General features: G+C 35.2%; 1 protein-coding gene across 3 annotated transcripts in view; it reads left to right on the top strand.

Moving 5' to 3' along the window:
* Nucleotides 1-254: 254 nt before the first annotated feature.
* LOC111060573 (nascent polypeptide-associated complex subunit alpha, muscle-specific form-like) overlaps nt 255-17,008 on the top strand; it is a 241,056-nt gene continuing 224,302 nt past the window's right edge. For all 3 annotated transcript variants that reach the window (XM_039432924.1, XM_039432925.1, XM_039432923.1), the window contains exon 1: nt 255-446. The gene's annotated coding sequence lies outside the window, so the exon portion shown is untranslated. The remainder of the gene's footprint in view (nt 447-17,008) is intronic.

Genomic DNA, 17,008 nt, shown 5'->3' with positions numbered 1-17,008 from the left:
AAGGTGGTGAGGAAGAAGAAGGTGGAGAGGAAGAAGAAGAAGAAGAAGGATAAAAAAGACGAAAAAGAGGAAATGTTGAACGAGGAAAATGGAGAACAAGGAAAACGCAGTACGAGGAAAATGAGGTGGAAAAGGGGATTAGAGTGGTTGGAGGGGGTGTGAACAACGTTGTGGAAGGGTAGCGATGACTGCGCAAGTTTGCTGGATGTGATATTCCGCCGCCAAAATCTTGCGAACCGTTCAAACGCCGTGACGGTGTCAACCGCGCCGCTTCAATTCTGCCAACCTCTCCTCGTTTCATTCTGTGCCGCGGTCTACCACTCAAAACCATAAAGAAGTCAGGCTGAAACCACCTGCGTAAGCACTTTGACGTTCAGCCGTTTTCCGGAAAAAGCGCTCAAAGTGTTATGGAGGACTTTTCCCCGCCAACTTGAAACCTTATGCAGGTGAGTGTCTGTGGAAAACTTTGCCGGAAGAGTCCAAAAAGAGGTGGTGTACTCCGCGCTACACTTGCAAATGACGCCTCATACAAATATAACTTAATCACTTATAATTCAGATTACCCTTTCTCTCTTAAACACGATCCTATTCCAAGACAAGCACAAATTGAAATGCACCGGGTCAGGTACTAACCAAGATTCACTAAAATATGTTGCCCACCAATAAGGTTTAACCTTTTTCTTCGAACCCCTTCCAAGTTCAAGACATAAGCACTCATTGAATGCATCAGGTAAAGCTGCGTTTACACCAAAGTTATAACAAAATGTTTATTTTCCGTCCTTATGGATTCTATTGGATTGAACATAACTTATCATACACATGATAAAAATATGTGTTTGTCAAGTTTCGTTAAATCTAATAGAATCTATAAGGACGGAAAAATGAAATTTTTGTTGATAACTTTGGTGTAAACGCAGCTTAAGGGCACTTAACACAAAGCACTGAGTTTTATTATAGTCTGATGGGGATTAGAACAGATGAGTCTCCTCGCACCAGTAGAGATTACCAATCCATCAAGTGTATTATAAAAATGTTAATAAATTTTCATTTATTACCAGCTGTGGACAACGTTGATCAACTCTTATTTGGTAATGTTGCACTCATCTGTTCCATCGGACTATTTCTGTGCGGTTGACCATAGTAGACAGGTTATATGAGTAATCAAGATAAGGGAAAGAAGCGCTTCTGTAGGTTCTTTGGATTTGGTAAAACCTTTTTGATCCGTTCTGGGCTTGAGCCTATGGTTATTCTCTAAAAGTTGTGTAATTAACGAATAAAACGATTTATAAATTCTAATTTTCGATTCGGTAACACTAATTTACATCTGCACATCAATATCAAGATTATTGATTCGATCATCAGTTGAGTCTTGTCTTTGCTCCTTGAATCCCTCCGTAGTTCAAGAAACAAGCATTCATTGAAATGCACATAGGTAAGGCACTAACCACGAATCACTGATATGAGTGATAGATCGTACAAACGACAGAAAAATATTCTGTTAACTCTTTCAAACCGGCAAAACCAGGTAACTTCTCGTACTTACACAATACTCTCAAGCAATCCTTTCAAGATTGAATCAATCACCAGTAAAGTTCTGCCAGAAACAAAAATATCAAGTTTCCTCTTATTGCTCTCACAAAAGATTGTATTAGATATTTAATTCACATGCTAACAATGTATCATTGAAAGAAACTATTCCTAGTTCCTGTAATTCACAATTCGATTCCAGACAATAAGTACGGAAAACTCTTGTTTTGTGTCTGTTCATACCGAGATCACAAAATCTTACTAAAATGACGCTTTGGAGATGGAAATATCAGAGTTGGGAAACATTACAAGATGAAAAGAATAAATCCCGAAAAGACTCACAAAATTCCTTCCCCTTGTGCCTGTATGAAAAAACGAACAATAAAACAAAAAACGTTGCGTAAAGAGAATATCGAATAAACTGAGACCTTTCATGTAGCTCAGCCCAATCATAGTAGACGAGAGCAGAGCAACTACAAGCAATATAAAAATGTACTCTATGAATTAAGTTGAGTTTAAGTTTTGGAGTGGGGTTTTACACAGTGGAATAATCATAATTGCATGCCTATAATCATTGTTCCATGCATGATAACGGTTTAGAAGTATTGTCATATCAGCATTATAAAATGGAGTAATATATATGAAGTAGTCATTTTCGTTCTAACAAGAAATTTTTGAAAATATCTTGATGGATGGTAATGATCTAAAATGTTCTTCCGAGAAAAATGGAAGCTATCAAATTTTGATTGATAATTACAATTATTTGTTGGTCTTCGAATCAATATTATTTTATGCCCTCTCTTTTGATCGATGAATCTCATGCAAGTAAACTATCAACGTTGTATGAATTAGATGATTACATGAAATGAGTTTAGCTCATGAAATATCACTGGCTATTATTTATTAGTGACAAATTATGATTGCCTGCTTGATAGCAGTCATTTTCGATGTTTGTTTCAGCAATTTATAGATGAATCCATGATTGATTTTTGTCGATTTATTGGTGGGTCTCTTGAAGAACTTCATGAATTTTTAACAATCAATAAAACATGAAGCTTAGTCGGTTCAAGCTCACAGTATCCACTCAGCGAGAATTAAATTCTATATTATGAATCTGTATTGGATTCTACAGTGGACGATTTTCTTTTCTTTGTAAATTTAATTATCATACAAATTTAATTTATCGATTTTGTATTATTGAACGGCTAGAAGATAGTATTTTATATTCCTAAAATGAACAAAGTTTTTGAATTGAATTGAAGCATTGAGATATCGCTACTTGGGAACTTGGGACAAGTAGGATTATTTGGAATATTTTCTATAAATGGAATACTCATTTTCACTAGAATAGGCCCTCTTGTGGTCCATTATAACAGTAAACAGTAAAACAGTAAAACTCAATATAATTAGTGATAGTCTGATACTGTATTGCATTGATCTTCAGTTCCCATACAATAAATCAATGTATCAAAGCATTGAGCTATTGCTACTTGGGAACTTGGGACAAGTGGGATTATTTGGAATATTTTCTATAAATGGAATACTCATTTCCACTAGAATAGGTTCTCTTGTGGTTCATTATATTACGAAAACAGAAAAACTCAATTTAATTAGTGATAGCCTGATACTGTATTGCATTGATCTTCAGTTCCCCTACAATAAATCAATGTAACAATACATATGATGACAAACAATTAATGAAACTAATCCACTACCTACTGCAACGCACTTGAACATACCTTAAATTTCGTAACATAAGTTAAAGTTGCCTTAACATATTGTGAAAATTTCCATATTCCATTGAAACCCCATGTATGATATTCTGTATAAATTTCTCACATCATTTATCTACGAGTATAAGTACAACTGTAGCCTACTCCTTTAATATTGTACAAAACGCAAATATGTAGCTGATACGTTTATTTGAGGAGCTTGTCCGAGCATAATCTCTCACATTAAATTTTTTTGGAATGAATGACCTTGAACTACCGTGACCTTCACCGACCTGCAAACCCAACTATTTGATTCGAAATGTGATGACAAAGTGATCAAGATTGAAGATGGATGTGGATATTGGATAGAAAGATGGTAATAACTTGGTTATGAAGATGAAGTGGAAGAGCGACTCGTGAAATTTGTGTGGGTTGGAGAGAGACAACGTTGAAGAGAGTTGTGAGTTTGCGTTATTCGGAGAGACAGCGCGGGATATAGAGGATGATCCATCAATCACTGTTGAGTGCCTGATGGCATCAAATTTTCAACTTGTGACACGATGCCTCATATATGCCTCACTTCCACTCCTTGTGCCTCTTGTTTTGGGTGCAGAGAAGCCATTTTGCACAGAGAGCTGGGCCACTGTAGCTACTTGAACTCGGCATGAGAGTGATTGGGAGATTGATAACACCTCACTTGGATTCCTACTAACGTGGTAATGGTAAATCTACGTATATTGTACGTAGTCCTCAATGTCAAGTCATTGAGCATAGATAATTTCCTAAATGATTTTAATTGGTTGGACAAAATTATACCAGATCTCGAGTTTGAGAGTCATCCAGGGTCAGTATCACACCATTAGGATAAGAAATGTAGTGAAATGATAAGATAGTGTGTGATGAAAGATTTATTTATAATAAAAACATAATAATATAGATAAAAACACAGAAACCTAGCACAAAAGAGCTATCAATGTCTAGTCATAGAACATAGATGATTTCTTAAATGATTTTAATTGTTTGGACAAAATTATACCAGATCTCGAATTTGAGAGTCATCCAGGGTCAGTATCACACCATTAGGATAAGAAATGTAGTGAAATGATAAGATAGTGTGTGATGATTGATTTATTTATAATAAAAACATAATAATATAGATAAAAACACAGAAACCTAGCACAAAAGAGCTATTAGATCTATAACTATAGACAACAGAGATCAGGCACAAATAGTATGAAATCGAAAGGATGATGATTTATTATAATTTCAATATTCAATCATGATTAAAAATAATAGATGATCATTCAAATTTTGAATTGTAATCGTACACTGTATGGAGATGAATTCTATTCCATCCTATTCTGATATTCAATTGAATTAATTAGATAACCAATACTGTCAATATTGTCATTTACTGGAGTTCTTAGAATCATAATATAATTCATATTATTTTGGTTGAATGAATTGGGTTGTACACTATTTGTCTGAAACAACAGCCATATCTGAGGAACCATTTTTTTCATAATACTGAATACTGAAGTAAAGACTATTCAGTACTAATCCAATCTCATGTTTAAGAATCATCAGGCTTCATACGTGGATCCAGTCATAATATATTGAAATATTATCATCGTCTACTGACATTATGTTTGATATAAGAAATTACGAGTATAAAACACTGATTTCATGAAAAATGCAGCATGATATAGGATCTTCACGAATGTGCTCTCCATTTTTTTACTTGATTAAGAGTTTTTAAAACAGTTTTGGAAAAAGGAAATTCCTCATTTTGAAATAAAATTAGATGAAGCTATGTTATGCATCTCTTTCATCCATTCCAATTCGCAAAATTATACCAGATCTCGAATTTGAGAGTCATCCAGGGTCAGTATCACACCATTAGGATAAGAAATGTAGTGAAATGATAAGATAGTGTGTGATGATTGATTTATTTATAATAAAAACATAATAATATAGATAAAAACACAGAAACCTAGCACAAAAGAGCTATTAGATCTATAACTATAGACAACAGAGATCAGGCACAAATAGTATGAAATCGAAAGGATGATGATTTATCATAATTTCAATATTCAATCATGATTAAAAATAATAGATGATCATTCAAATTTTGAATTGTAATCGTACACTGTATGGAGAAGAATTCTATTCAATTCTATTCTAATATTCAATCGAATTAATTAGATAACCGATACTGTCAATATTGACATTTACTGGAGTTCTTAGAATCGTAATATATTGCATATTATTTTGGTTGAATGAATTGGGTTGTACACTATTTGTCTGAAACAACAGCCATATCTGAGGAACCATTTTTTATCACCTTCATAATACTGAATACTGAAGTAAAGACTATTCAGTACTAATCCAATCTCATGTTTAGGCTTCATACGTGGATCCAGTCATAATATATTGGAATATTATCATCGTCTACTGACATTATGTTTGATATAAGAAATTACGAGTATAAAACACTGATTTTATGAAAAATGCAGCATAATATAGGATCTTCACGAATGTGCTCTCCAGTTTTTTACTTGATTAAGAGTTTTTAAAACAGTTTTGGAAAAAGGAAATTCCTCATTTTGAAATAAAATTAGATGAAGCTATGTTATGCATCTCTTTCATCCATTCCAATTCGCACAAGTATACCGGTACTAATATGAATGGCATTCCACAAAGCTGATGAAGAAACGGGTTTTTATTCATTTTATGGAAGCAGAGTAATATTGTAGTACTTCTGTGAAGAGTAGCTTTTCATTCAAGTGGGACAAGCTCGAAAAATAAAGAAAGTAATATGCGGATGGATAATTGGAACATTCTCGAGTAGCTCCAGAAAAATAATATTGAAGGTTAGCTGAGATAATTAAAACTTGAAGAGCTCCTAGAACAGATTGAAGTGCAGGTTGAGACGCTTATGATAGGAAATCCGTGACAGGTATGCTATTCTTTGATAGAACAGCGCTAAGCTGTCGAAATATCAGTACTTTTTATTGAAAGACCAGATTTGTTTGTTAACAGTGTCAAAAGTTGAGAATGTTTGCACAGTATTCAACAATTTTTTAAACAAGATCAAAATTTTTCAACAGAAATAATTATCATACTCTTTTGAGATTACAGTATGATCATGATTATTCATTAGTCCAAAAATGGTGTTGGATTCAATATCCGAAAAAAGTTGGCGGATCCTAGATCGCGGACAACTGATTACAGAAAATTAATTGGTGAACTTCGAATATGAAACCTACTGACCAATCATCCTTGTAAAAAAATATTATGCAGTTTCCATAATTTTCACCAACTCTGTATATTGACTTAAGGAAAACGGCTTTTTTCAAATGAACACTACAAGATCAATCTAAGAGATGGAAGTCTGATAACATTTTTTAAAATATTTATTGCCAGCACGTTCTGCAAGGCTGGAATTTGCCCGGGTCCTGAATGCATCGCCAAAGTACGGCAATAAACATGACATCATGGTTTCTTCTACTTTTTACACATGCTATTAATGAAGCTATGTTTGTGTAGAGGAAAATAAATCTTTCTTGTAATTCAAAAATGCTCTCCTCAAGCACATGAATGAGCCCCCCCCCCCGAAAAATTTCTGCTGTTAGCTTCCATTGAAATCAAATTGAAAACCCAAAATGTCGTCAGTAGTCTCCCTCCCCCCCCCCAGGTGTTTGATTGTTCATGACATTTTGTAGACTCTTCATTTGAAAAACCACCTGTATTACGTGTTTATTATTTGAAACATTTTCTTTGTTCTCGGATTGTTGTGGAATAGGCTATATTTGTTTTCAAATCAAATCAATTTATTTTCCTCATTGCATTACAAAAAAAATGTAAAATTTCATAAATTCAATTATAAATAAAATACATCAATTGAAATAGAAAATGATACATTAATGCTGGTATATAGATGGCGTGGAATTCCCCCAAAAAGACTATACGTCTGTGAATGGGGGAGAGTTCTTGCATGAACATAGAGTAACATGTATCTACATCTGTGCTATGAACTATTAACTTTATGTTTTATACAACCTATATAAATAAATGTAACTGCTGTTTATAGTTTATTCAAAAAAAACGTGATCAATAGCAGAGCAGAGTTGATTTTAAATTTACAAGTGGGAGAGCAAGGGAACCTAAGACCAGCAATGAAGCGAAAAGGTATATTTTAATTAAATTGAGCTGGTAAGTTATACTACATGTACGGTGAATGGAGCAGTTCCTCAGTTCCAATCCAGCCTATGCCAAAAAGCCACTCGACCAACCTACTTTTTATACACCACGTCGCTGCAATCCTCAGCCTCCCTGATGACGTCCGGCAAATTCCTATTGATAATTTCAGCTAGGTAGTATGGTGATTTAAGTTCTATTCCATGCATTAATTCAGGTGTTGAATATCCATGGTTGTTCCTGAGTCGTGTTTGATATTTTATTGCTTCTTCGCATTTGAACAGCACATGAATCTTCCAATGCTATTTTTTATCATAATGATTGAGCCTCATTATTAAAACTGGAACAGATAATTCGTCCCTCAACAATGTTCAGTTGTATATCACCTTTAAATGATGAGAGTGAGAAATGTTTGGAGTAGAGGTGGTTACAATGTGTTTCGGGTATGTGAAATAGCGCGCGTACAAAAGAAGAGAGAAAAATCAAAATTCCAGTCACCAATTAGAATGATAAATGGCGGCAGTCGGTAGGATTAAGAGGTTAGTCGTTGGCAGAGCGGGTTGCTGGAAGCTGGTAGCTGCATTTGCAGCCGCGTTTTAATTCAGGACTTAATTCGAGGGCATTAATCCGGCGTTGGACACCACCCAACCCAACCCAACCAGGACTCGATTTATGCGACCGCAGCATTGCTAAACTGCTCTGTTTTATCATCTGCACTACCTAAGCAAGCTTTCATCTGTGTGTTTCTATTGGTGGGATAGGTGGGATAGGTCACGGGTTGAAGGGCGGACATAGCAGGACCGTTTTTTGATCACATCTTACACTCTGGCGCATTTTAGTCGAATGTATGTATGAGGTTGAGGCTGTGCAAAGGCTAAAAATAAACTTTCTACTCGTGATATTTTTCCAAGTTTTTTCGATTTGTATATCATCAAGCTATCAAAATGAAAATGTTTTTTCAGGAAAACATTTTTTTTTCGATCATTACTTTTTGAGATATGAGCGTCTAAAGTTTAAATTTTTGAGACAGAACATTTCAAATTCGGTTGGAGATAAATCCATGAGATTCAGAGGATAGATTCTTTATGGTATTATTGATCTAGTAAAACAAACATTTCCTGAAAATATCATTTTTAAGAAAGTTATGAAATTTAATAAAAATAACCAAGAGTAACTTTTAGTTGAGTTATTTTTGATAAATTGAATAACTTTATCAAAGATTGATATTTTTAGAAAATTTCTCTTTAACTAGATCAAAAATTCAATGAAGAATCCATCCTCTAAATCTCATGGATTTATATCTTACCGAATTTAAAATGTTCTGTCCCAAAAATTTAAACTTCAACGCTCATATCTCAAAAAGTAATGATCGGAAAAAAATGTTTTCCAGAGAAAACTTTCATTTTGATAGCTTGATGATATACAAATCGAAAAACTTGGAAAAATATCACGAGTAGAAAGTTTATTTTTAGCCTTTGCACAGAGTGAATTTAACAAGGCGTTTTTGAGTTTGGATCATATCCTACATTTGATATGGTATATTTTAGTAGAATCAGGTTTGGCAAAATTGAAGTAAATTTATGTATTTGACATGTGTAATGGCTTCTTTATGTAATGACTTCTCAGCTGTATGACCCTATTTTCTTCAACACCATTACTGCTCTTGAAGAATATGCGATACCGATTATTGACTATTGACTGTATCGACTATCGACTATCATGCTGTAGGTGGCCAGAAGAAATCTGAATGTGATCCAGTATGGATGTGATCAGAAAACGTGATGTCATGTAAATTGACTAATGGAGCTGATGTAAAAATAATACAGTTTTGTATTAGTAAAAATTATTGATACTCCAGTATTTTACAGGTCCGAGGTTCGGAAGCGAATCTAACAGGACGTTTCTCAAGATTGTATCATATCTTTGGACAAAAACTTTGGAACAAATATGAAAGATACTTCGAAGCAGCATTCCTATACACCGGAGTATGCTGCATGATAGCTTGAGGCTTGTTGATGAGTGAGAATCAATAATCAAGTCATATTGCTGTTTAATTTAATGATCTTTTCTCTTCAAAATCATTAGCAAAAGACTATTGATTAATCCAAAATGCATGCTATGCTCAATTTGTTCATATTTTATGAGGCAAACGTAAGCTATTTCAATCACGGAATATGCTCCTTTTGTTCATTGGAACTTTTTCCCTTGAATTATTCAGATTTACTTTTGAAACCAGATTTGTCAACACCAAACACCGACATTCCCACATTGAACTTCAGATTGCTTCAGTCATTAGCTTGGAAATGCTGTTTGAACAACAGAGCATAATAATATGAAGTGAATTCGATTTCTTATAGCATGAAAAATCTACATGTATGAATCAATATCAAACTGCTCCCACGCCTCCTCAAGACAAGGCCCAATGTTGAAGGCCCTTCAACAGCAACACACAGAACCATACGAAGTTATTGAACGAGATGAGAAAACAGTCACTTTGGGTTCTGGAAAAATTCAGAATTTATAGACTTTTTCTATTGAAATCGGCACCTGTACCTTTATTCCCTTCATTCGTTTCTTATTCGTTATAATTGGAACTACAACAACGAAAAAGCTGTGTATGACACAACTGTTTCAGGAGAAAGAGCATGAAATCGACTTGGATCGTCTTAGATCATATGATCAATATTCTTGGTGGATATTAAACAGGATATTAAACAATGCAAATATTTAGGCTCCATAATCAGCCATGATGGAAGCATAGATGCTGACATCTCAGGCCGAATAAACACAGGTTGGATTAAATGGAGAGAGCTAACTGGGGTACTTTGCGACAAAAGAATGCCTGTGCCCATCAAGGGAAAAGTGTATAAAGCTGCAGTGCGACCAGCAATGCTATATGGAAGTGAGTGTTGGCCCCTGAAAAAACAGCAAGAAGATAGACTCCATTCCGCTGAAATGAAAATGCTGAGATGGGCAGGGGGTGTGACTAGACTGGACCACATTCGGAACACACATGTTCGGGGCAGTTTCCGGGTGGCACCAGTCTATGAGAAGATAATGGAAGGAAGGTTGCGCTGGTATGGACATGTAAATAGACGTTCACCCAATCACATGACAAGGAAGGTACTTGATATGGAGACACAGCCGAGGGGCAGAGGCAGACCCCGTCTCACATGGCTAGGTTTAGTTCATAGAAATATGAAGCAGTTGGACCTGACAAATCAGACGACCCAGGATCGTTCGAACTGGAGACTGAGATCAAGGAGAGCCGACCCCAAATAATGGGAAAAAGGCAAGGAGGAAGAAGAAGAAGAAGAAGAAGATATTAAACAGGATTCATTATCATGCTTGATTGAGCCTCATTATTGAAACTAAAAGAGATAATATTCATGCCTCAACTATATGAAGTTAAGTAGTGTTTCAGTTAATGAATCCTACTATATTTTAGTAATAGAGTATTTGGAAGAGAGAAAATTCAGAATCCAAAAATTTGTTTAATCTGAATCAGGGACTTGTTTCAGGGGAAATAACCTGGATGAGTACAATTGAATTATATTGCATTATTCGATCAACATTTTCAGTGAATGAGAAGTATATTTAGGGGGAATTGCAAACCAAGTGCTTTTGGTGGGAGTCGAAAGGCATTTCGGAGCAATCAGTGAAGAGCCACTAAAGGTGAATGCTGGTGCTTCTGTCACGTGACATGGTGACTGCTGGTGAGCGCAATGGGTGCACAACCTCTTTCCTCTTTGTTGCTCTGCCACAGCACAGAAAGGCGTCTGAATTATTCAGCTGCTCTACTGATCTTTGAATGGAAACGCATTTACAGATTCTGATCAGGTTCGCTCAGCTGCGCACTTTTTGCGCTTCAAAGAGTATTGCACGCCAGTAAGGTCGAAGAGAAAGATCTACTGGAAACTACAGTAGTAGTAAGGAAGAAGGTGAAGGAGAGGGAGGACCAGGCACTAAGGACGTGACCGATTGAGCAGGCAGATCACTCCCCACTTTTATCTAGCATCAGTCGACGCGTTAAATTGTTACAAACAGTTCAGTTGCAGATGTTTCTGTCGCCGATTTCCATTAGAGCCTGAACTGCACTGATAGACGCCAGTGCGACACTATTCCAACGCCAATCTGACGATGCTCTTCTCTGGGAACATGGCATCGATCAATCAAGTTGCAAACAAACAAAACACTTAACGATGTTAGATTGAGAATGCAGACTGAATTGGGAATTAGAATAGTGGATTATATCATTTGAATTGGGCAGTGGATTCAGGTATTTGGAAAAGATCAAATCTAGTTTAATGCTAATATCAATGCTAGTTTGTTACTAGCTGTTTCATTTTTAGAATGCAGCATTAATTGTGATTGTTTGTTGACCATTATTTTCAGATTCAATTTCGTAAATTTTCAATCGTTAAATATACTTTTTAAATAATGGTTCCCGCCAATTGTTCTGCCCAATCGTGGCATTCAAATAGTTTAATGAGTCAGCCAAAAATACCTTCTTGATGTCAGGGTCTACCCCAGACCCCAAAAATCAGAACCTTCAACATTTGTTTCAAAATCCCCCCCCCCCTGGACACATGTTGATGCCATTGGAGTTCATGTGGATTACGAGAATATGGAATGTGTAATTACTGGTTAATTTGAGATAGATTATACTTAATACGGTGAGAAAACTTTTTTTCAGAGGAAACTCGATCATCCAATCAATAATAATCATTGATTTAGTGCCTGTTGATCCTTTTCCAATCATGTATTTGATGTGTGTATTGTTCAATGTAAAACTGTAAATGTAAATAAATGATCCAAATATGTCAGTTAAGGTCAAAGCGATTTATTTCGAAGAAGCACTCTAAGAAAATGACATGTGATTTAATTTTGAATTTGAATTCAAAGCGATTAAAAGTTTTTTATAAATTGATAGAAACTTGAATGATAGCCTGAATAATAATTATTGGATTTTAATATCAGATTCAATTATCAGATTGGTGATCATTTCCATTCAATAGAAAAATATGGAAAGTACATGGTTCAAAGAATGAAGTACACAAACATGATTGTCGCAATTATAGCTAAAAAATCAGAGTGTCCATGTCATGACCCTGATGAATGTGTTTGATTTGAATGCGTTTTCAATTAGAATCCCGAAATGAATGTGGAACGCCTATACAGCAATACAATTTGACATTTTGTTTAACAGATAATAAAATTGCTGGATTCTCCTCATTGTTCTTCCAAAGAAGTTTTCGAAAAAAGTTCGTTTTCATTTCAAACCCAAACACAATTAGAGAGCTTTTGTAACCCTTTATAGAGCTGCTAGTCTAATACTGAACGTACTTTTCAATAAGAAAAAGTTGGTAATTTGCGCAGCCTTATTTCGTGAACCAGCAACGAAACTCAAAGCATCCTGTAACAGGACATAATTACAAAAGTTTCCTTCTGTTGGAAGAAAAGTTTTTTAAATTCTCAAAGCCCTTACTTTTGGCATGTGACGAATGAAATTCTTGAGTCATGAGCAAATTGTCTTCTCACCAACAAAATAAATATTCTAATTAGGGTGAACATAATATTCGAAGTGTAGGAATGTCAGAGTTTCAAAGCCTTAGCAACGAGCTCGTGAAGTTTTTCGAAACTTCGCTCAGCTGCGCACTTTTTGCGCTTCAAAGAGTATTGCACGTCAGTAAGGTCGAAGAGAAAGATCTACTGGAAAATACAGTAGTAGTAAGGAAGAAGGTGAAGGAGAGGGAGGACCAGGCACTAAGGACGTGACCGATTGAGCAGGCAGATCACTCCCCACTTTTATCTAGCATCAGTCGACGCGTTAAATTGTTACAAACAGTTCAGTTGCAGATGTTTCTGTCGCCGATTTCCATTAGAGCCTGAACTGCACTGATAGACGCCAGCGCGACGACACTATTCCAACGCCAATCTAACGATGCTCTACTCTGGGAACACGGCATCGATCAATCAAGTTGCAAACTAAACAAAACACTTAACGATGTTAGATTGAGAATGCAGACTGAATTGGGAATTAGAATAGTGGATTTATATCATTTGAATTGGGCAGTGGATTCAGGTATTTGGAAAAGATCAAATCTAGTTTAATGCTAATATCAATGCTAGTTTGTTACTAGCTGTTTCATTTTTTTAGAATGCAGCATTAATTTGTGATTGTTTGTTGACCATTATTTTCAGATTCAATTTCGTAAATTTTCAATCGTTAAATACACTTTTTAAATAATGGTTCCCGCCAATGGTTCCTGCCCAATCGTGGCATTGAAATAGTTCAATGAGTCAGCCCAAAAATACCTTCTTGATGTCAGGGTCTACCCCAGACCCCAAAAATCAGAACCTTCAACATTTATTTCAAAATCCCCCCCCCCCTTGGACACATTGTTGATGCCATTGGAGTTCATGTGGATTACGAGAATATGGAATGTGTAATTACTGGTTAATTTGAGATAGATTATACTTAATACGGTGAGAAAACTTTTTTTCAGAGGAAACTCGATCATCCAATCAATAATAATCATTGATTTAGTGCCTGTTGATCCTTTTCCAATCATGTATTTGATGTGTGTATTGTTCAATGTAAAACTGTAAATGTAAATAAATGATCCAAATATGTCAGTTAAGGTCAAAGCGATTTATTTCGAAGAAGCACTCTAAGAAAATGACATGTGATTTAATTTTGAATTTGAATTCAAAGCGATTAAAAGTTTTTTATAAATTGATAGAAACTTGAATGATAGCCTGAATAATAATTATTGGATTTTAATATCAGATTCAATTATCAGATTGGTGATCATTTCCATTCAATAGAAAAATATGGAAAGTACATGGTTCAAAGAATGAAGTACACAAACATGATTGTCGCAATTATAGCTAAAAAATCAGAGTGTCCCATGTCATGACCCTGATGAATGTGTTTGATTTGAATGCATTTTCAATTAGAATCCCGAAATGAATGTGGAACGCCTATACAGCAATACAATTTGACATTTTGTTCAACAGATAATAAAATTGCTGGATTTCTCCTCATTGTTCTTCCAAAGAAGTTTTCGAAAAAAGTTCGTTTTCATTTCAAACCCAAACACAATTATAGAGCTTTTGTAACCCTTCATAGAGCTGCTAGTCTAATACTGAACGTACTTTTCAATAAGAAAAAGTTGGTAATTTGCGCAGCCTTATTTCGTGAACCAGCAACGAAACTCAAAGCATCCTGTAACAGGACATAATTACAAAAGTTTCCTTCTGTTGGAAGAAAAGTTTTTTAAATTCTCAAAGCCCTTACTTTTGGCATGTGACGAATGAAATTCTTGAGTCATGAGCAAATTGTCTTCTCACCAACAAAATAAATATTTCTAATTAGGGTGAACATAATATTCGAAGTGTAGGAATGTCAGAGTTTCAAAGCCTTAGCAACGAGCTCGTGAAGTTTTTCGAAACTTCGCTCTCATTTATTCATCAAGTTTGCCATACTTTACCACAAAAATTTCGAAATTAGAGAACTCAAACGGAATATAATGTCAAAGCTCTTAATATCGAGTGAAGAATTTGGTTTAATCATAATTTTTGAAAAATAATTAAAAATATATTTCTGTGTTTTTAAATTTATCAATGGATGCAATTTATCGAATATCGCCATACTATTCGCTGGTCACTACTGATAAATAATTGAGTTCTGACCCCATATCAATACTGAGAAGGAAAACCTTGCTGCAAGCGAGATCTATTGTTTCACAAAACTCATGAAATATCACCATGTATAAATATATCGATGATGAGAATACTGAATAGCCGTGTACAGTTTACCGTGTGAACAGTGACTGCCTATATTAGTTCCGGGAAAGTATTTTAACTTACAATAAATTCAACACCTGAATGCTTTCCTCATCACTGCAAGTGTTTCAAGCTGGATTCGTAAACAACAGTGACAGTGAAACGTGAAGATATGATTTTCATGAGTTCCAATTGCACTATTCTCACTTAGCCCGGCCGAGTGAATATGAACAATACCATTAGAACTTATAGGAATTATATTTTCACTGTCACTTTTGTAGGCGAATCCAGCTTCAGTGTCAAGCTTTGTGTACAACACACACTAACTAATTTCTTTATAAACTACATCATTCAGGAAACATCTGTCTCACCAATTTGTAAAGGTGCGTACAGATATACGCGCCGCGAACATGAGCAATTCACTTTTAATCAGCTGGCTATATCTGTATTTTTACAGAAACGGTAAGATACAGATATAAAAAGCTTGGCACCAGCTGGTTAAAAGTGAATTGCTCATAATCGCGGCGCATATATCTGTACGTACCTTAAGGGTTTCGACATGAGGTCGCTAATCTCATCCTGTGTCTACAGTGATCAAATTGGCTGAGATCATTCTGATTATGCATGAGTCGATTACTCGTAAACCAGCTTGTGAGGGTGGAAAGTAAGAGAGCTTCAGTATTCTTAATACAGGGGAGAGAGAGAGAGAGAGAGAGAGAGAGTGTGTGAGAGAGAGAGTGAGAGAGAGAGAGAGAGTGAGAGAATACACAGGACGAAGGCTGTCGTGCTTGCCAAAGCAGGATAGAAGAGCTGATAAAACTCCCGAGTGTGCATTATCTAAATTATTCCTCCGCCCTCAACCGTTCGTTGATCTCATTATCGCGTACAAAAACGCGTCGATTTCATCGTCGTCGTTGTCATGATTCACTTGACATTTGAAAAATTCTGCATGTATACATTACAGCGCGCCTACTAGAAATTGCGATTTTCAAAGGACAGAGATCAAGAGTGCCTCTCTGTTGATGATTATGAAGTGTAACCTGATTCTAAAATAAAAGGATGTCGATTTTCTTCCATGCTGATGATGATTACGTATGATGATGTGCATGAAGATAGTGACGAAGTTCATGATGATTATGGATGATGATCACGATGTTCACAACTGCTGCCAGGCTTGACGTTGATGAGAAAATGATCTGAATCTTGAACAATTCCATAAACTATTCTACGATAAAACTTCTTAAGGCTCCGAACTTGTATATTTGTTCCTATCACAACAGTATCAGGGAAAACAAGTTTGTTCCACGAGAAGATTTTTTGTCTAATGTGTTGTTGCATTACCGTATTTTAACTTCAACTTTTATGTTATTAGTGTGAATTTATACAAGTCACATAGTTAAACAAATAGATAAAAACAATATAAAAACGTGTAGTATCTCTTTTATAGTCTCTCCTGTATAGGGCTACTTGTAATAAAAATAGAAAGAACATGTTGAATGTTGAAACATGTTGTGATTAAATAATTCAAAAAGGGTACTGAGATTTTTATTTTCCTTTCTATTTTTAAACTTGTAGTACCCTTCATTATAGCTCAAAAATATTTTAACTGTTTTAAAAAGTTTTTAAGAAAACAAGTACTACAAGTTTTTATATTGTTTTTATTAATTTGAAGAAAAGTAGCCCATATAAGTGGAGTGATTTTATACAAATAATGTCAAAACTATTCAGCATGCTGTATCCAAGTGAAAAATTGTTCTCATTGGATTTAATTTGTATTG

This window comes from Nilaparvata lugens, chromosome 7, assembly GCF_014356525.2.
Source record: "Nilaparvata lugens isolate BPH chromosome 7, ASM1435652v1, whole genome shotgun sequence".
NCBI lineage: Eukaryota > Metazoa > Arthropoda > Insecta > Hemiptera > Delphacidae > Nilaparvata > Nilaparvata lugens.
The sequence above is the reverse complement of the archived record's forward strand: the minus strand, read 5'-3'. Positions and strand labels throughout refer to the sequence as shown.